This window comes from Halichoerus grypus, chromosome 11 (genome assembly GCF_964656455.1).
Source record: "Halichoerus grypus chromosome 11, mHalGry1.hap1.1, whole genome shotgun sequence".
Lineage (NCBI taxonomy): Eukaryota > Metazoa > Chordata > Mammalia > Carnivora > Phocidae > Halichoerus > Halichoerus grypus.
In genome coordinates this window covers 42,796,401-42,818,635 of record NC_135722.1, presented here as the reverse complement: position 1 = coordinate 42,818,635, position 22,235 = coordinate 42,796,401, and the positions used below count along the sequence as shown (strand labels likewise).

Below are 22,235 nucleotides of genomic sequence, written 5' to 3'. Positions count from 1 at the left end.
CCCTAGTAAGGCAAAAAAGCTTCAGTTAAAGGCTCCATATACCACTTACTCCTGTGTCTCTCTCCTACCTGCATAGTTGTTGCACTATTACCCCAACTTTTCATGCCCATTAAAGTCTGGGTGTTCTTCAGGATTCCATCATCATTTGCTGGGTCCAGGGGGACAGCAGACAAAACCATGAGGACCAAACCCTTGGGAACACCAGGTTTTATACACTACCTACACTCTGTTTTCATGATCTCTACCTGAATTCTTCCATAAGCACCCCAAATTCAACAATGTCAGGCTCTATCTTGGCTTCCCACATCAGCTAGTGTCATCTCTATTCACTAAGAACCCTGAAGTCATCCTTGACTTACTTCCCAACATCAAGTCTACTTCAAAACTTTCTTTTGATTCCTTCTGTCCCTTTTTCTTTTTTTTTTTTTTTTTTTAAGATTTTATTTACCCATTTGACAGGGAGAGCATAAGCAGGGGGAGCGGGAGAGGCAGGCTCCCCGCCCAACAGGGAGCCGGATGTGGGGCTTGATCCCAGGACCCTGGGATCACCACCTGAGCCAAAGGCAGATGCTTACCCAACTGAGCCATCCAGGCGCCCCTCTCCCTTTTCATTCATAAGGCTGCTGCCTTCATTAAAACTTTAACATCTATCTGGGTGCCTGGGTGGCTCAGTTGTTAAGTGTCTGCCTTCGGCTCAGGTCACGATCCCAGGGTCCTGGGATCAAACCTCATGTCAGGCTCCCTCCTCAATGGGGAGTCTGCTTCTCCTTCTCCCTCTCCCCCCCCCCCACTTGTGTGTGCGCGTGCATGCTCGCTCTCACTCTCTCTCAAATAAATAAATAATCTTTAAAAAGAATAAGATAAAACATGACTCTTGGCTCCCCAATGTCTACTTCATACAAGGCAAACTAAAGTTTATTATTGTATGGATCTTGTAATCATCAAAAAAATAATTACTGGACTACTGGAAACAAAAGTTCTTAGAAAACATGTCACAGTTCATTGCTACTTTTAGGTATGACAGAAATAATCTAAATTCTAAATAATTTAGAAATAATCTGTACAGGGCGCCTGGGTGGCTCAGTTGGTTAAGCAACTGCTCAGGTCATGATCCTGGAGTCCCGGGATCGAGTCCCGCATCGGGCTCCCTGCTCAGCAGGGAGTCTGCTTCTCCCTCTGACCCTCCTCCCTCTCATGCTCTCTGTCTCCCATTCTCTCTCTCAGATAAATAAAATCTTAAAACAAACAAACAAAAAAGAATTTCTTTAAAAAAATAAAAAATAAGGGGCGCCTGGGTGGCTCAGTCTGTTAAGCGTCTGCCTTCGGCTCAGGTCATGATCCCAGGGTCCTGGGATCGAGCCCCGCATCAGGCTCCCCGCTCCGCGGGAAGCCTGCTTCTCTCTCTCCCACTCCCCCTGCTTGTGTTCCCTCTCTCGTTGTCCCTCTCTCGCTGTCTCTCTGTCTCTCTCTCTGTGTCAAATAAATAAAAATAAAAAGATTTAAAAATAAATAAATAAATAAATAAATAAATAAAAAATAAAAAAAAAGAAATAGAAATAATCTGTACAGAGGCTGGAACAACTTGGCCTATTGGCTAGGGACATGCATTCAAGAGACTGCCAAAAGCTAGGAAAAAGGCAATTGATAACTTCTCTTCTCTTGGATATTACCATCTAAAAAAGGGCGGATGGGGGAATAGAATCTTCAGGACTACAATAAATAAAAAAGCGGCCTTTGGGATATTATTTCCAGGTAGTATTAATTAATGGCAATGATCCATAGGAGGATTTTTTTTTTAAAGGGTAGCACATAGAAACTATTTATTCCGTCTTTACTATGTATCAATGAGCTAGGAAGTTTAATTTTCTCCTTTTTAAAGCTCACAACAACCTAATATTATAATCCTGTTTCACAGATGAGGAGATTTTAGAGCTAAGATTAGAATCGTCTAACAGAAAGCCCATGTTCTTTCCAATGTAGCAAGCTAGGTACACAGAAATTCATATGTTTGCTCCTATTGCCAGCAGATTTCATTCTTTTTTTTTTTTTTTTTTTAACTTCGGCCATCTTTGGCTTTGTCCATCCTATTGAGATCTCACTCTAACTAGTGTCATTATATGAGAACTTTCCTATAACATAAAATTGTTTTTCTCTCTCAAACTTTGCAAACAAAGTAATTCTTCAAGTGTGGTGGTTACTGGAGAGAAAGACCTGATAGGTAAGAGGGACAACAATGAAAAGAACAAAATCACAGAGGGATGCCAGGGCTAGGAGCCAAGGACTGCCTTCAGCTGCACAGAAAGCCAAATATGCAGAAGATATTTCAACTACATCAAGAAGTGAAGAGGCTGGAGAGAGTGAATACTGCTACAGATAATTGTGAAAGAAAAAGAAGAGGTGGAAGCAACTTTCAAAAGAAAAGTACACCAGAGGGGTGAAAAGAAACCTCCTGCAAAGGCAGCCAAGTGAGTGATCATGTGAGCCCCTTGCAGATAACAATGATTTATATCTGGATAAAATATTTTTAAAACTACAGGTTAAAAGCACTGGCAAATGTCCCAAAGCACAAAGTAGTGAAAGAAGAGCGTATTCTTTTTTTTTTTTTTTTAAAGATTTTATTTATTTATTTGACAGAGAGAGATACAGCAAGAGAGGGAACACAAGCAGGGGGAGTGGGAGAGGGAGAAGCAGGTTCCCCGCAGAGCAGGGAGCCTGATGTGGGACTCGATCCCAAGACCCTGGGATCATGACCTGAGCCGAAGGCAGACGCTTAACCAACTGAGCCACCCAGGCGCCCAAGAAGAGCGTATTCTGAAAGGGAACAGAATTGTGAGTTCAGAAGGAAGTTTTTATGCTGAGTGCCCTTCCCACGCCCTGCAAATATGGCGAAGGAAACCGGACAGCATACAGCTCATAGTAGTAGAGAAGACACTTCAGAGCTGGAAGTGCAGCTGGAAATTTAAGTCAGATATACTGGGAATGAAAGAACCACACAGAGGTACTGACCCAAAATCTGAGCATAAAGTCTCCTCAGCTAAATTACATGTGTATGAAAGGGAGACCCCAGGTAGCCTCTGCAGTAAAATAGAGGCATTTACCCTTGAAACTGCAAGGCATAAGATCTATGAGTTTGATGCTTTTTAAACTGAGTGCATTCCCCAACCATACACAGCCCAAGCAGCAGAAAGTTGAAGCCCTTACTAGCTTAGGGTGTCAGGCAGAGGAGCTAGAAATTAAGAGGGAATACCCAGAAGTAGAGGAACCACACAGAGGGTGAGCTCCAAAATCTGAATGTAATCTCAAGCCCAAATTTTTGGCTAACCACCAAATTACACAGGTGGAAGAGAACTTTCCTCCACCCACTCCCAAGAGACCAAACTGAAAAACAAGTAGCTGGAAGAAGTAAGAACTGAACACAGATAATCAGCTAGTATACACTGCTTGGGAAAGAATGTTTGCAGATTGAGTCCAGGCAAGTTAATGGACCACTAGAACAAAAAAAACCAATGCTCATGAGAACATTACAATGCCCTGGTTTCAGCCAAAAATTATGAGATGCAAAGAAATAATAAAGTAAAAAGGCAATCAATAGAAAATGACTCCAAGTAGGTCCAGGTTTAGGATTTAGCAAATGATGACTTCAAACCTTATATGTAAACAATTAAGGGAATATATTCAAAGAACTAAAATAAGAAGGGGGTCTTCGTGACCGGCAGACAGGGAATCTCAATAGAGAAGTGAAAAACTATCAAAAAATGAAAAATTCAGCTCTAGCTGAAAGAGCAAGAACTAAAACGAAAATTGCAATTAGATGGGCACAATAGCAGACAAGATGAGGAAAAAAAAATAAGGGAACTTGAAAATAGATTAGTAGAAATTATCCAATCCAAAGAATACAGAGAAAGACTGAGAAAAAAAAATGAACGTATCTGTAGACACAGGTAGGACAGCATCTAATGATACAACATTTTGGTAATTGGAGTTACTACTGATACACTCAACAAAATAGAATTTCAAAAGCGTTATGGTAAGCTAAAGAAGACAGTCTCAAAGGTTGCATACAGATGATTCCATTTCTATAACATTCTCAGAAAGATAGGGATATAGAACAGAACAGCCAAGGACAGCACAATTTAATTTTGGGGTGGGGGGGGCTGATGGAACTGTTCTGTATCTGGATTGTGGTGGTGGTAGTTATGTAACTGTATGCCTTTGTCAAAATTTTTAAAACCTGGGGGCACCTTGGGTGGCTCAGTCAGTTAAGCATCCAACTCTTGATACCAACTCAGGTCTTAATCTCAGGGTTGTGAGTTAAAGAAAAAAAAAAATTCATAAGACCTATACACCAGAGAATTTTACTGGATATAAATTTACAAAGAAATTTAGAAAGAAAAAAAACAAGTAGAGATGGTTAATACTTACAATTATCAAACATATTAGCATGACATATTTAAACCCATTTTTAATCAAAAAACGTAAATCATATTGCCCCCATTACCATCCCAAGGATACTTAATAGCTATCTTCCCACTGCCATAAGATACACATAAACTTTTGATAATGAAAACTGGTGGGAACTTTTCTACTTCTGCCACGATAGTAAGTGATTAAGACAAAAAGGTTTTGGAATCAGATACAACTAGTTGTATGACTTTGTATAAGCTTCTTAACCTCCAAGTCCTCAATTTCCTTAAATATGAAGAAAACAACACAGTTCTCATTACCATTATTTTATCTATTACCTATAACTGCCAATCAAATTGTTTTAAATAATAGATGGGTCAGGAAACCTTATATAACAACATAGTGCTGGGGACATTGCTGACTTTCTCTAGTAGACTACTGAATGCAGAATTTGCATAATATTTCATTAGCTCATTCATGACTTTCTATTTGCCTTTTAAGATCACAGAAGACAATGAGAATTCCTAGGTAGTTGCTCAACATTTATTGAGCACCTATAATGTGTTAGATGGTTGGAATAAAAAAGATGAATATGGTACCATCCATGTCCTGGTTCCAAACAAACAAACTCAAAATAATCACAACATATGAGTAGGGGATGAATGATTAGGTATCGTATTTCTACTCATTTTGAATTTTCTTAATTTCTCCAGGGAACTGACCCTCCCTGTTCTACTTAACATCAAAAATACCTTAGAAAGGGGTGCCTGGGTGGTGCAGTCAGTCCAACGCCCAACTCTTGGTTTCGGCTCAGGTCATGATCTCGGGGCATGAGATCGAGCCTCATGTAGGGCTCCAAGCTGGGCATGAAGCCTACTTTTTTTTTTTTTTTTTTTTTTTTTTAAAGATTTTATTTATTTATTTGACAGAGAGAGACACAGCGAGAGAGGGAACACAAGCAGGGGGAGTGGGAGAGGGAGAAGCAGGCTTCCCGCCGAGCAGGGAGCCCGATGTGGGGCTCGATCCCAGGACCCTGGGACCACGACCCGAGCCGAAGGCAGCCGCTTAACAACTGAGCCACCCAGGCGCCCCTCTCTCCCTCTCCCTCTGCCTCTCCCTCTCTCTCTCTAAAAAACAAAACAAAAGAAACAAAAAAAACCCTTAGACTATTCAGGGTCATCAAAGAGCTATGTATTGACACAATTGCTGATAACAGTTTTAAGAACTAAATCAAAAACCTTATGTCATTAAAGTACTTAAATGAAAACAATTATTTCATTGTTAGCTTAAAAGTAAATTTTAATGTATGGAAGAACCAATCATCCTAGTTTCTAACCTCTGCGAAAATTCCTTCAGTTATTTTTATCATAATATTCTTGCCGTAGCCAAGCTTAAAATTTTTATTTTTATTTATTTATTTTTTTTCAAGCTTAAAATTTTTTAAATTTTCTCTCTTTTGGAGAGAAAAGCCTCCCTGCTACATAACAAATTACCACAAACCCAATGGCTTAAAGCAACACACACATATTTTCTCCGTTTCTGTTGTCAGGAATCTGGCATAGTTTAGCTTGGTCCTCTGCAAGGCCACAATGAAGGTGTCAACCATGACTAGATCTTCATATGGAGGCTCAACTAGAGAAAGATGCACTTCCAAGCTTACTGAGATTGTAACAATTCATTTCCTCATGGTTGTAGGATTCAAAACTAATGATGGAGAGATAGCAAACAAGCTAGCAAAATGGAGTTTTATGCAATGTAATTAGGGAGCATCTCATTACCTTTAATATATTCTTTTGGTTAAAAGGAAATCATGGGACGCCTGGGTGGCTCAGTCAGTTAAGCATCTGCCTTCGGCTCATCGAGTCCCGCATTGGGCTCCTTGCTCAGCAGGGAGTCTGTTTCTCTCTCTCCCTCCCCCTGCTTGTGCACTCTCTCTCTCTCTCAATCTCTCGCTCTCTATCTCTCGCTCTCTCTCCCCCCGAAATAAACAAACAAATATATAAATAAATTCTTAAAAAAAGAAAATCACAAATTCTGCTCATGCTCTGCGGCAGGGGGTTACACAAAGGCATGAACACCAGCAGGCAGGGATGATAGGAACCACCTTAGAGTCTGTCTGCCATATTGTCCAATACATTCTATCTATGTATTACACTAATACCTTAAGATTCTGCTCAGCCCTTGTTCTAATTATACACACTACTATACTAACACACACATACACACAAGATGCATACATCTCTTTTCTCTCCTTGACTTCACAGATTTGTCACAGCAAAAACCTAGAATCAATCTAAATATTCATCAGAAACAATTGGTTAGGGGTGCCTGGGTGGCTCAGTCAGTTAAGTGTCCAACTCTTGGTTTTGGCTCAGGTCATGATCTCATGGGTGGGGAGATTGAGCCCCACACTCAGAGGGGAGTCTGCTTGAAGATTCTCTCCATCTGCCCCTCCTCACACTCTCTCTCTCAAAAAAAAAATAAATAAATAAATCTTAATAAAATTGGTTAAAAATCTGCACAATATCATGAAACCAGTAAAAATGAGATAAACAGATAGTACATACACTAATAAGGAAAATATTCCAAGATATATTGTTACACTAAAAAGCAAGGTACAAATGTGCATTATGTATTTCAATATTTTTTAAAAATATATACACAAACAGGACACCTGGCTGGCTCAGTCAGTAGAGCATACAACTCTTGATTTTGAGGCTGTGAGTTCAACCCCATGTTGGGCATAGAGCTTACTTTAAAAATAAATAATCACCCATGTGTGATCACCCATGTGTGCATGTTTTTAAAATGGCTATAAATACCACATAAAACTTAAGACCAGTTGCCTCTGCAGAAAGACTGGAATGAGAGACTTTTCATTGTATTCCTTACACTATTTGAATATAACACATGCTGTTTGCATAATGATAATATGGAGGGGGGAATCTACAATAAAGTATTTGGAGGAAGCACTGTTATAGAAATTTCTTCCCTGTTTAATTTTACTGCTTAAGTGTAGTTTTGTTTTTGGTTTCTTACTGCTTAAATATGGTCAATACATACTGTACAAGAGGAAAAATATGTTTTTCCTCTACCCTTCTACGTTTTCAACTGGGACCTTTGTAACAAAAGACAGATTAACAGAAGAAAGGCATACAACTTATTTAATATAAGTTTTATATGACATGGGAGCCTTCATAAGGAAAGGAAAACCTGAAGAAATGATTAAATCTGAGTGTTCTTTTTTGTTTTTATTTGATGAAGAGTAGAAAGCCATGGAAAGATGTAACAGGACAGAGTATGAGCTAAGTGTAGCAAACTGAGGGAAACTTACTAGCAAGGCCTGTTCCTCAGATTCCTGTCTCTTCATCTTCAGAACTAAGGATGCTCCTTTCCCCAGGGTAAAGGGAGGACACCTCTCATAAGGGTTTTCTGACCTGCTTCGGGGGCAGGTCAGAAAGTCCATCCTGTCCATGCTGTTTTCTCAAATTCCTTCAGCTTAAAGTATTCAATATGCCAAGGTGCCATATTTTCAGGTAGCATGTCCTAAACCCCATCATTATGTAGATGTTTCTGCTACATGTCTCCCATTAAACTGTAAGATCCTTGAGGACAAGAACAAATTCATATTTGTGTTCCCACAGCTTAGTACAACTTGTATATAAGCTTTTACAAAGTGTTTCAATTAAATGAAGATGAAAGAAACTGAAGGACATTTAACACAATCTACTAGTAGAGTGAAAATACAAATTATGAAGATTTTTGGACAGTCTTTAACTTAGTTGCTTGTCTTAAAAAAGAATAGTATATAATTATATCCATGTTTCAATTATGGTAAACAGCATCAATCATGTGAATCCCACCCTCAAATGTGCAAAAATTATAACAATTCAATTTCAAATGCCAATACTTGCTCTTAGGAAATATACACTAAGAAAGTTGGGTTAAAGGAGGGAAAGTGTAAGAAACATCCTTGAAAACATTTTAAATAATATTATCAAATGACCCGTAAGTTTCCCCAAGATATTCCTCAAAGCTGCCTATCAATTTCACAGAAGCCTTTCAAGTGTCAAGGCTTGTCCTTTTCTGATTGGCTGAGGTAAAAGTAAGGCAAGTAAATAAAGTTGAGAACTTTATTCAGGATATTTTTATACTAGATTATATGTGACTAAATTTTGTCTAACTAGTTCCATGATATCAAATTTAATTGATTTATGTTTTCATTCAAAATCTATTCATTAATGGGGCGCTTCTGTGGCTCAGTCCTTAAGCGTCTGCCTTCGGCTCAGGTCATGATCCCTGGGTCCTGGGATCGAACCCGCATTAGGCTCCCTGCTCCGCAGGAAGCCTGCTTCTCCCTCTCCCACTCCCCCTGCTTGTGTTCCCTCTCTCGCCGCCTCTCTCTCTCTGTCAAATAAACAAATAAAATCTTAAAAAAAAAAAAAAATCTATTCATTAAGTACTTAGCACCTCTTCAGGCATTTTGCTAACTGCTAGAGATACTCACAGATTTAATAAAATTGCATGGAACTCCCATTAAAAGTAGGGAACTTTGTCTTTCCTTAAAGGGCTTCCTTATCTAATCCCACCAAAATCTGACTTCCAAAGTCAACTCATATTCAGCCCTTGATCTTCCAGAGGTGACCCGGAGATAAAATCTCTGAGATAACTTTATAGAATTTCTATTCAAATTTTGCTGACTTCTTATTCAAGGCATTAACACTTCAAGAAATGTTTCATTTTTTTGTTTTATCCTATCTTAAACAGATCAATAAATGTTTGAAAATCTTTCCATATGTTACCCATTTTCTAATTACCTGCATTACATGGATAGCACTGTAAAGAATTAGATGCTGTTTACAGTATTAAATTCTTAAAACTCACTAAAAGACACGATTTTTTTATATTCTAAAAAAAATCTTAAGTTTTGTTTTCTGTGCGTACATTCCTTTTTCCTTTTCTTCTATGACCAAATTTTGCCTTCAAAACTGGAAGCATCTTAATTGAAACAAATCACCTTGAGATAAAATTTAATATAAGGCAAATGTCCAATAAGTTGATGAAGTGCCTAAAACAAAGGAGATTACATTCAACTCCTAAGAACCAGCATCCTTTAAACAAAGTCAGACTCTTAAACAATGTTTTCTTTTTTCCTCCATTACCCCTTAAACAGAATTTTATTTTATTTTATTTTTAAAGATTTTATTTATTTATTTGACAGAGAGAGACACAGAGAGAGAGGGAACACAAGCAGGGGGAGTGGGAGAGGGAGAAGCAGGCTTCCCGCTGAGCAGGGAGCCCAATGCGATGCGGGGCTTGATTCCAGGACCCTGGGATCATGACCTGAGCCGAAGGCAGACGCTTAACAGACTGAGCCACCCAGGCGCCCCTTAAACAGAATTTTAAACAGTGTTTTCTTCTTTTTTACTCTGTGAGGCTTTTAAAATAAGTTACATATTTTCTTTATATAACCTTTATTATGCTGTTCCATTTTGCCCTGTTCATTATTCCCATAACCTTCTATTCCTTTCAGATTTTTGCTTGCTTATCTGCCATCAATTCAATAGGCCAGAAAAGACCCTAAGTATGATTCAAGTTCTAGACTACAGTGCTATCCAACAGAACTTTGCGTTATAATGAAAATGTTTTATTTTTGCACTGTCTGAAAAGTAGCCATTAGCCATATGTGGTTACTAAGCACTTAGAATGTACAACTGAGGAAATTTTTAATTTTCCATTTTAATTAATCTAAATTTAAAGAGCAGTATGTAGCTAGTTAACTACCATATATGCCAGCACAGTTGGAAGCTGAATATCAGCGCCTCCCCCTGCCAAAAAAGTTATTTTCCTCTAAATGGAATCTTTTATTAGATTAAGGAATCTAAAATTTGCCTTGAGACAAAATACCTGCACACACATACACACACACTATTTATCTTTGTGTCTAATATTACAGGTAGTGTTCAACTTTAATAAAATAAAAATTATTTTCTTATATTCAGAGATCATTAAGGCTTATTTCAAAAACTAAAAGTTGGTTGTACTTGTATATGAATAGACAAACCAAGAGAAGAGAAGAGAAGGTTCATAAATAAATCCCTAAAACATAAGAAAATTTGATATATGATAAAGAAGTAGTTTCTCGAATCACCTGAGGAAAAGACAGACACTAATAAGTGGTATCGGGACAAATGGATAAACAAACATTTGTGAAAACATAAAACTGAATCCACACCTCACAAATACTAGGATAAACTCCAAAAAAATCAGCTATCTAAATGTAAAAGTTGAAATCATACAATATTGCAAAAAACAGCAGAAATAACAAAACTTACTTTTTACTATATAAAGAACTCTTTAAAAAGACAGAGAAAAAAAAAAAAAACATAAGCTCCCCTCTCCAAAATAGAGGATTCACAAAAGACGTGGGAAATTCTCAGAAAAATAAAGGCAAATGGCCTTAAATCTATGAATGTTCAACCTAACTCATAAAAGAAATGCAAGATAACGCTTCCAATTTTGACCATTGGGGAGAACCAGATATTCTCTGCATTCTCATACACTGCTAATGAAAAACAATGATATAACCCCCATGGGGAGTAATTTTGTAATATCTAAATTATACAAATGTTTACCAGCCCCACTTGTAAGAATCTATCCTGAAGATACAACTCCATAAATACTAATCAAAATATTCAAAATATATTCACTGTGGCCTTATTTGTAATGGCAAAAGACTAAAAACAGTCTGAATGTGCATCCGCAAAGGCTAAATGAATAAAATGTGGTACATCTACACAATGAAATACTAAACATATATAAAAAAGAATAAGGGGGGGGCGCCTGGGTGGCTCAGTCGTTAAGTGTCTGCCTTCAGCTCAGGTCATGATCCCAGGGTCCTGGGATCAAGCCCCGCATCGGGCTCCCTGCTTCTCCCTCTCCCACTCCCCCTGCTTGTGTTCCCTCTCTCGCTGTGTCTCTCTCTGTCAAATAAATAAATAAAATCTTTAAAAAATAAAAAAATTTAAAAAAATAAATAAAAATAAAAAAGAATAAGGGAGAGGCACCTGAGTGGCTCAGTCTGTTAAGCATCTGGCTCTTAATCTTGGCTCAGGTCATGGTCTCAGGGTCATGAAAGTGAGCCCTGCTTCAGGCTCCTAGCTGGGCGTGAAGCCTGCTTAAGATTCTTTCTCTCTCCCTCTCCCACTGCCGGGGCCCTCCCCCCTCACTGGTGCACGCTATCTCTAAAAAAACAAAACAAAACAAATACGGGAGATTCCCATGTGCTATTATGGATTAATATCCAAGATATATTGTTAAGTGGGGGAAAAAAAACGAGTGAAGAATAAGTAGTACACGGTTTGTTACCTTTTGTGAATAAATAAATATAAATATATATACACACATAAATACAAATATATTTGTTTATTTTTGCAAGAATAATTCTAGAAGGATAACCAAGACACTAATAGAAATGGTTATCTACAGGGAATGGGGTGAAACCAATACAGATGTAAGCAAAACTTTTGAGTATTCTTTTTATATAGTTTTGATATTTGAACCATGTATTTATATATTCTAAATAAATAATTAAAAGGCCTACTACTACCATGTTCTAAAATGCACCATTTAATGTTTCTTTGGCTTTATTTAAATAAATGGTAGATGTCCATTATAATTAGTAGCAATAAAAAGAATTGCCATGTCACTCAAATTCATTCACCTCTTATTAAATACCTCCATCTAGAATAGTAAGTAATAACCAAGACATATCAAAATGGGTTCTTGAAAGAAAAAGGCAAAGCCATCCTCCTTGGGGAAGTTTACCAGACCGGTGGTAGATTAAATATGTTTCAGCATTAAGTGAACTCTAGCAAAATATCTAGTGAGATTTTTCAAGTAGGATTGAGGCACAGGGTCTTCTAGATGCACCTAATTCAGGGAACCTTGGATAAAAAGTTGGATTTTCATATATATTATCTATGCTAATCCACATATCAATCCTCTAAGACACAAGAGATGTCTTTTTAAAAAATTGAGAAATTGGCTTAGACTTAAAGGGATTATGTTATTTACCTAACGTCATATAGCGAATAAATAAACCAAGACATAGATACACATCTCTGTAGTCAAAATCAGTGTTTTTTCCACCATACTATACAGTCTCTCAAATTTAATATATAACCCATCAAAATGCTATACCCAGAAAATAAAAGTTAGTGGTAGCATTTCAAATCACTAAGAGAAAGATAGCTGGGTTATAGACAGATTCAAGGTTAGATAGGTTCTAAAAAAATTATTTGAGAAGATCCTTTCCTTCTTCATGTTTTATCTCTCCCAAATTCCACATTAAAAACTTCACAGTACAACATAAAACCATAAAAAAAAAATCAGGGAGAAAATATAAGTGAATAATTATCTGACTCTCAGAATAAGGAAGGAATTTCTAAGCCTCAAATCAAAGAAAAACACCATCAAGATAGACTGCTAGTCTGAGAAACAGGAATGTGCTGCCAGCCAATTTATGCTAACATTCTCAACAAAAACTGGTGAAAACTTCATTAGAGATCAGAATTAGGACTGTACACAGGCTTCAAGAAGCATTAGGTTAGACCACATAAAAATTCAAATAAATAAAATAGAAATGAAAACCTATAAGAAGTTTTACAATACAAAATAAAGAATTAAAATCTTAAATATATAAGAATATTTATATATCCATATTAAAATACCTCAACACTATGGGCAAAGTTCATGAACTAGCAATTTATTAAAAAAAAAAATATGAGTGGCCAAAAAAGGTGAAAAGCAGAAATATTCAACCTCAGTAGTAATATAAGAAACCCAAGTTAAATCTGAGATGTTTAACCTATCAAAGTGTCAAAGGTTTGTTGATTGGTTGGTTTTAATGACAACCAGAGATGGCTAAAGTATAGAGAAAATGACTACTCAAGTTCGTGGGAATATAAATTGTAAAACTTGCAGGGTATCATACATTTTGGCACAAGAACCCCTATTTTTAACTTATCCTAAAAAATATGTTCATCAAAGCATTTCTGATGATAGAAGGGGAGTGAAAAGAGTAAAGAAATGTTAATTTTTAAATCTATGTATCTGTTCTATCATTCAAATTTTCTTTTACTTTCTCAAAATAAAAATTTGAAGTCACTACAATACAGAATGATCCCAATTTTGGGGGGGGGGGAATGGAAGCAATTATCATTGGGCCATAGGATTACAGTGTCATTTTTTTCTTCCTTGCTCTTTGCTTAATGTCCCAAATTGCATGCAATGCATTATACTTTTATAGTCAGAAAGAAATTACTCCAAAAAATATATTTTTAGAAGTAATTTTCAAAGTATTCTTACAATTTCAAAACCAACAAGTATTTAAGACTGCTGTTAAATAATATCATTCACTGATTGATGAATGATAAATGAAAGCAATGATCAAAGATGTCACAACACTTTTCTTCTAAAATATGACTTTCTCCCTTAATGTTTTGAGTTCAATTAACAGTTGCATATATATATATATACACATGAATATAAATAATGTATATATACTGTCTTACCAGTAAGATATATACTACATAAACAAAAAAATGGTAATGAAAAAGGTATTATTTTAAATATATATAAATGGAAGTTCTATTTATTCCTTCAAATGGCACAACAAATAAGTTTTCCATACACTCCCAGAAATACATACAGCCCATTAGGGAGATAACTGAAATAAACCACTCAGAATCAGGAGACCTGCAGATCTATATTCTATTTTCAGCTTCCCTACTACCAGCCAGTAACTTCTATCAAAATCAGGTAAGAGGGTTTAATCTGCTCTTCCAAAAATTAGAGTATTAATGATTTAAAGTACTTTGTGTATTATGGTTTTATAATTCCACTACTTTCTAATAACTTGACATTCTTTTTCAAAAAAGAAACTCAGGCAATTTGGAATACTCAGTAAGAAGGAAACAATAGTGCCCCACAGTTACCATCTTACAGGAACTTTTTAAAAAATTTTTTTATTGTTATGTTAATCACCATACATTACATCATTAGTTTTTGATGTAGTGTTCCATGATTGATTGTTTGTGCACAACACCCAGTGCTCCATGCAGAACATGCCCTCTTTAATACCCATCACCAGGCTAACCCATCCTCCCACCCCCCTCCCCTCTAGAACCCTCAGTTTGTTTTTCAGAGTCCATCGTCTCTCATGGTTCGTCTCCCCCTCCGATTTCCCCCTTCATTCTTCCCCTCCTGCTATCTTCTTCTTCTTTTTTTTTTTCTTAACATATATTGCATTATTTTTATAGGAACTTCTTTAAGAAAACTCTAACAAATGAGGAACCAAAAGGACAGAGCAGATTGTGTTTGCTCTCTAGATGTGAGAAAAATCAAATTCAATCTTGCATTCCATAAAGCACACTGCCCTGAATGAAATAATTACCTTTAAAATAATACAGCACTATTTGTATGACCACTCAAGAATAAGAAAATTATAAAAATATTTTGTTGCATAATTTTGCACCTGAAATCTCAGATTCACATTCTGAGGTATGTGAACTTTAAAACTTATTTTTAAGGTGAGATTTAATGTAATCTACAAATAGTAAACATAGGATAATTTCCTACGCACCTGCTATAACAGTAACAGTCAAAGAAACAAAAGGGAAACAATCCAAATAAAAATAATTTTATATTTAGAAGTAAATAACAGTATCCCAATAACGATTTTTAAAATGCGAAACCATCTCTCCAATGTATTCTCCCTTCCCTTTTTGCTACTATTCTACCTGGCATTCAAATTACATAGAATACCAGCTATCAGTCAATGGATGCCAACATGAAAAGCAAGAAAAAGAGCTTTCTATTGTTCAATGTTGACTAGAATAAAGAAAAAGAAAAAAACATTTCTAATTCCTAGTGGAAGTGTCATATGGCAAGGCTGTAAGTAGCCATTTGAACTTGTTTCCCTCCAAAAGAGATAGCGGGATGTAAAAGTAAATTTATCTGATGGGTGTGTTTCAAGATCATTGGCTATTTTCTGAGCATAAACACAGAACAAAGTGCTAATAAGTGATATTCACTTTACTATTTACATAGCACTTTTACATATTTTATTTTATTTCACTCTCAAACTCATGACAATTGTGCTCTCTCTCCATTTTTCATGTAAGAAAACAAAGGTTCATAGAGGTTAAGTAACCTCACAGAGCTAACATTTGGCTTTAAATCCAGATCTAAATGATCCCAAATAGGGTATTACAAGCAGAGAAGTACGTTTACAATTTAAAATGACCTCAGAAAAGTGTTATTTATACTTTCTAATCAAGTACTTCAGTGATTCACTATGAGACTCATCCCTATCCAAATACTAAATGTTAATTTCAATTTGTGACCAAAAATATTAATAAATAATTCATTTCAACTATAAAGACAAAAATAAGTGCCGATATTTTACATTTTCAAACAGAAAAATATAAACTAGTAATTAAGAGCACAGAAAGATGCTTTGACAGGCAAAGATATCTTTTAGCATCTTACTGATCTTTAGCAATCTACATAAGGTCACGTATTCCACATAAAATCTTTCTTCTTTTATGATCAAGTCCATGCTGTTTCTAGTACTCAGCTCATTGTATTGCCATCACCTACGACTAACATCTACTAACCTCTTAAACCTCTCCCAGGGAGGATCTCTGAATTCTGATTGCCTTCCATCTCTGTGCTCTAGATTGCTACCTGCTTAGCAAGACGTGTGTTTCAAGGATGCCAAAGTAAACCAGAGCAAGCCATAGGAGGAGAAATGTAACATCAGCTTGAACCCTAGCAAACATTCTATCCAAAAGAAGAAAAAAAAAATCTTAAATAATTCTTCCTCCATTAATGAACACCTATAAGTATCTCCTCCTTACTGTGGGTTCATAACCAAGCAAAGAAACAAAACACAGGAGTCAAACAAATAAAGATAAAAATACAGCTAAAACCAGTGGCCAAAAAAGCTTCCTATTACTTCAAACGTAAATTAAACTTACTTAGATTTGTAGATATTCCATTTCCTTTTCCCTCATAGGGCCCAGCCTGCTCAGATAAATCTACCATACAAATAGAAAATGTATATCCTAAGAACTTGGAGTTCCAAAAACAGAACCAGAAAGCACTGAGCAAAAACACACTCAATCCCTTCTCACTTCACCTAATGCTTTCTTGGGAAGGCACTTGGGGGTAAAAAAAGGGGGGGGGGAGGGGCTACTTCAAAGAGTAACTTTACAAGTCATGGTAGAAACATGGGGATGGAAAAATGATGTTTCCCCCTTCAACAAACATAATCTCCACAAGTATACAACAGATTCTTCAGAATCATTTTAAAACTCTCAAACAGCAACACCTCACAAACATAATTCATATCTCCTGTTTCACTTCCTATACTATAGAGAGGAGGAGGGATTGGATGAAGAGATAATAGACTAGTTTGACCGGAGAAGACTGGGTTAAAAGGAAGAAAATCAAGTCTGCAAACTACCCATGAGGTCCTCATGAAAAACCAATATTTTCTGTAGTCTTTGTATGAGTTATGGTAAATTTAGCTGTAAAAGGTAGAGCTCTTTGTAAAATTGCACAGTACATGAAAGGGTACTTCACCATTTTATCTTCCTTTTCAAAACTCTCTCCCTCACCTAGCCTCCTCTCTCACCCTCATCCCCTGCAAAGACTCCCCCACCTTGCCTTCAATATGCCTAAGGTCCACTTCTTTCTTGGTCTGACCTCTAAACTTCCATTCCCCTCAGTCCAACTAAATATGAATCAGATTATGTGATTAAAGTATTTCCCACTAATGGGTAAATGTGCTTTAATCCACGGGATTCAATTCTACAAATATCACTAAGCTCTATGTGTAATGCACTGTGTTTAGTCCAAATAACTATTCTTACAAGAAAAACTAGTTAACTCAAATCAATTTTTTAATGTACAATGTAAAGAAGAGGAACATGAGTCTTCACATCACACTCTCCCCATCCCATTTCTTTCTATCTCTATACACCTTCCCCTCACCCCATCTGCCAGGAACAGAACCCAAGAAACTAATATTGCTTCCAGTAAAAGTCAATGACTGGGAAGACAATGTGGGATGGCAGAGCAACCAATAAACATTCAAAACTACAGATGACTTATAGAGGATCTCCTGAATTTAATTTCACGTATGAATTGCAAGTACAGTAAGGGGCCTCTTGGTGAATCAATTTCCTTACAAGATACCTATAAATTAGCTTTGCTCAGAACCCTTAGTTATTAAACCATAAATACTGAGAAGTTTCTTCTTTGGTTGTTTCCATAGTTAAAACATTAAAAAAGTACCAATTCCATTTGCCATACTATACTTCAAGACTGTTAAATTTGGCTATTAAACTTATCTACTGTTTTCAATTTGACATTTTTCTCAAATCCTCCTAGGTTTGAAATTCCAAACTAATTGGCATATTTGCTTTAAATCTTTTTTTTTTTTAGTTGTAAAATTTATTCATTCTGACCTGTAACAGAGGTCCAAAACTGGAAAGCAAGATACAACTACTGATAGACTTGGGTTTGGTTGGGCCACATTAAGTTATTTTTAATTGTTTTAAGTAGTTGTCAATATTTTTAACAATCAAGGGCGCCTGGGTGGCTCAGTTGGTTAAGCGACTGCCTTCGGCTCAGGTCATGATCCTGGAGTCCCAGGATCGAGTCCCGCATCGGGCTCCCTGCTCGGCAGGGAGTCTGCTTCTCCCTCTCCCACTCCCCCCTCTTGTGCTCTCTCTCTCTCTCACTCTCTCTCTCAAATAAAAAAAAAAATAAAAATAAAAAAAAAATATTTTTAACAATCAAGAGACTACAAGTAAAAATCTAGATTTCCTGTGTTCTATTAAGAAGGCTGAAAATTTAGCCAAGGAACCATGACTTAAAAAAAAAAAAAAGGAAGAAGGCTGAAAACTAGGCCCACATTCATGTATGGCACTAATCAGGTGGACGTGATAACCGGATGTCCCTCTAAGATAAAGCATAAACTCTCTAGTGCAGTTCACTCATTTTCATCTGCCTAGTACCTGAAGGCATGTGAATTTGCTATTCATAACATATTCCTATGAAAGGTGCATATTTTCCAGCTCACTCTCACACTTCACCACGTCACCTAAACGTAAAAAACCACAAAGCAGATCTTGCTGGTTTGCAACTCAATAATAAAAATTTTTCACAAGGCTTAGAAGAAAGGGTAAGAAAGAAAAAAATTCAGACTGGTGAAGGGTGACATAAAGGTAAAAAGCCAATCTGAAAGCTTTTCTGGGAGTGAGGAAAAAAAAAGGTGAAAAAAACTGAAAAACACTGAGACACTAAAAACCTTCCTGACTGAGCACTATGTTAACTCCATGGTTCCTTACCACACTCCATGCTTCAGATTCTCCCCTCTTAACTTTCTCTTTATATATAACAGTAGTAGATAGGTCAAACTCTGAGAAATTTTGGGAAATTTATAAAACATATTTACACCTTCAAAAATAATTCTCATGCACTTTTTAGGTCTTAATCACCATCAAGTCCTTTCCCAAGTATTTTCTACCGCTTTCCACTTTACATTCAAATGACAACTGCAGTCCTAATTTTTCAAGGCTTGGACTTCAGTCCTGGACCGTGTCTCCAGTACAGAAACTTTTTTTTGGTCCTTATGGTTGCATTCTCCATTAGACCTCTTATTCCAATCTCTACAGTCTATTTCATTCAAAATTTATCTTTAATCCCCTTTCTAAAAATTCTTGGTTAAATTTGTGTGGGGGGAGTGGGGAATGCCTAATTGTCCAAATAAAATCAATATACTGGGTTGTTTCACTGAGATTAATTTAAACAAAAAGCATGAAGACTCTTAAAGATTAAGAAATTTTAAATTAATTTTTATATGCTAAGTGCACCAAGAGACAAGTAAGTGAGGCTCTAGCTTTAGCAAGTGTGGATTAGTGACTTTCATCATGGGCTCTAAATACTGACAACTACTGTACGAAACCTACGAGACCCAAGGATGGTCTCCTTGCCCCCACACTAACAAATTACCAAATGATGTCTCGTCTCCCCGCACCCCGTTAACGAAGAAAAAGGGTGTTAGGGGATTTGCATCTGAAGAAGAAAAAAACAGGCAGCTTTTCTGTGCAGGTTTTGGGAAAACAAAGCTTTACCATACGTGATACTGTTACAGCATAAAACCACGCAGCACATGACTGGAGTCTCACTCCTCTTCACCCAAAGGGAGACTACCTGCTACTCTATCCCCTATTGTGATGCGCCCTCCTGAGGATGTCGCTACGTTAGCCCAGCGGTGACAGAAAAAGGGGCGGGGCACGGGGTAGCTCAGCCCTGGGAAGGAGGGATGAGGAGGGTATCGCCTTCATCCCCGAGGAAAGGCCTCGGGACTCCCAACCCAAAAACAGCATCCAGAAAACCCAAGTCCCACCCCTGCCTCTCCGAATCGGGTGCCGGCTGCCGGAGCCCAGAACCCCACCCACCGTCTCCTAGCAGGGTCTGGGACGTCCGCCCAGACCACCACCACAGCAGCCCGGCGCTCAAGCCCAGATTCGCCCTCCGCCCCCTTCCTCCTTCGCCCAGCCAAGCCCAGCCTCCGGCGCCGCCCCCACCGAGTTCCCTAGCTGAGACCAGTCACCCTCGAACCTGCAGTCCCTCTTGAGTGTCCACGGAGGGCCTAGGCAAAGGCGGGGGCAAGGGACACCTCCGCTTCCTCCTCAATTGGATCCCTCCGGAGGTGTCTGCGGCGGCGCCCACTCAAGCGGCTGCGGCTGGCAGAGCCGCCCGGGCAGGTTACAGGCCGGCTCTTAAGCTTCTTCTCGCGAGAGCCCGGAGTCCGAAGAGGCGAGGCTAGCCGTATTCTCGCGAGAATGGCGGCTAGACGCCCGGGAGTGGGCGGGGCGCTAAGGGTGTGGGCAATTGAGGGAGCGGCAGCTTGGGGTGGGCTTTGTGCCTGGGGGTTCGAGTCTCAGAGTGCCGGGCGCCTACTCCCACAGACGTTAGCCTGGGGTTGAAGGCGATCCTGAAGTCTGAGTGGCTGCGAGCAGAGTTACCCTCAAACCTTTGAGTCCCACGTTTTTCCTTCGACTTCCTGTCACCGTTAGAAAAAAACGGACAGCGTCTCCAGCCCAGAGTTAGAGAAATAGCTCTGGGACCCTGAGTGCTCAGGGAAAAGGTTTCCCTCAATTGAGCAAACTCCGAAATCGCCACTGCGGGCTCAGCTGGCGGGTATTAACCCACCTGGATCCGTGAAAGGCAGTCGTCCGGAGGCCGGGTGTCCGCGGCTGTTTGTTTTTAAAAGCTGGCTTGGCGGGAACCGGGGTGCCAGCTGAAACTCCAGCAGTTGGGCCGCCTAGCCCACGTCGAGAGGAACCTGGGTCGCATGTTGCTCCTGTGGGCAGAAGGTCGCCAATTAACAGAGTTTCAGTCATCCAACTTCACTGAGCCTACCATGTGTCAAACGCTGGACGATCCACCCGGGGTGGGGGGGGGGGTGGGGGGGGGAATTAGAGGCGGTCTCCGCTCTCCAAGCTCACACCGTGGGGGCGAGACCAGCCCGAAAATGTAAACCCACTATACTCATAAAAACCGGGTGGCTCGCAGTGAACTGCAGGAGCAGAGAGGGAGCTCTGCCTGCCATGTTGAGGAAAGCCTCCACCAGCGGGTGACATTTGAGTTGAATCTAGGATGAGTAAGAGTTCCCCAGTTTTGGGAAGAGTAGGAGGGGCGTTGCAAGCAGAGGACGCAGAGAGGAAGAGGACCTGGTTTGAGTAATTTGGTATGAAAACAGATCTTGCGGAAAGAACTTTGTTGAAAAACTTGTAATCATTGTTTATTTCGGAAGAGAAAAAAACTCTCAGTCTCCCGCATGTGATAACCGAAGTGTTTTCCAAACCCAGGTTTATGCTAAGGAGATGAGTTTTGCTCTACAGTACAGGATAGTAACTATCTTCTTCCTCGTCTAAGTACACTCACGTATCAGAGACGTAAGGGAAACAGAGGTTATTACCATAGTATGCCAAATTATTATTGCCAACATTCTGCTAAATTGGAAATTCCCAATAATCTTTGCGGATTTCTAAGAAGAGTGATCTAACAGAATTTTTGTAATACAAGGACTCTCAGGGAGAAACTTCAGAAAAAGCCTCAGGCAACAAAACAACAAAAACTTCACCAATCTTGATTTATTGTCAAAATTTTCTTCTGTGAGCTAAAATCAAATGAGGTAATTCTATAGTCCAAGGTAGGTTTAGAGAGGTCTGTCAAACAGTAATCATTTCCCTATAGCAAAATAGAAGCTATAATTTCCTACAGAAAGTCTCTGGTATTCTATAGAGTTTCCACCAATTTCCCTTTAGACACATTATTTTCATATTTATTATATATATTTATATCTACAATAGTTTCATTTGGCTCACTCTATCCTCCCTACAAATAAGCCCAACACTTAATAGGAAAACAAACAGTAGTTTTAACCTTGCTGTGGGCCAATTAGGTGTTCGGCTTAGCATAATTCACAAGTTCTAGTCCAAGTTCCAGAAAATCTCCAGGAAACATTGGAAGAATTATGTCAGCAAGGATTTTAGATGAAATATGGAAACTCTGTTCCATACTGGAATCAAAACATTTTACCTTGATTTGAGAGGCCTATAGTTCATTTCATTCTGTTATTCGAAGGAAGGAAAGAAGGAAGGAGGGAGGGGAAGAAGCAAGGAAGTCTAAAAATCTAATAAAGCTAACACCATCATTTGCTTAAAAAAAGTTAACCTATCAAATAT

At 38.2% G+C, this 22,235-nt stretch overlaps 1 protein-coding gene across 2 annotated transcripts in view; it reads right to left on the bottom strand.

Moving 5' to 3' along the window:
- Nucleotides 1–20,301, bottom strand: part of BTBD10 (BTB domain containing 10) — a 74,370-nt gene extending 54,069 nt beyond the window's left edge. Inside the window, exon 1 of one of the 2 annotated variants that reach the window (XM_036087903.2) lies at nt 20,104–20,301. The gene's annotated coding sequence lies outside the window, so the exon portion shown is untranslated. The remainder of the gene's footprint in view (nt 1–20,103) is intronic. The other variant, XM_036087904.2, reaches the window with a different exon arrangement.
- Between the last annotated feature and the right edge of the window lie 1,934 nt (nt 20,302–22,235).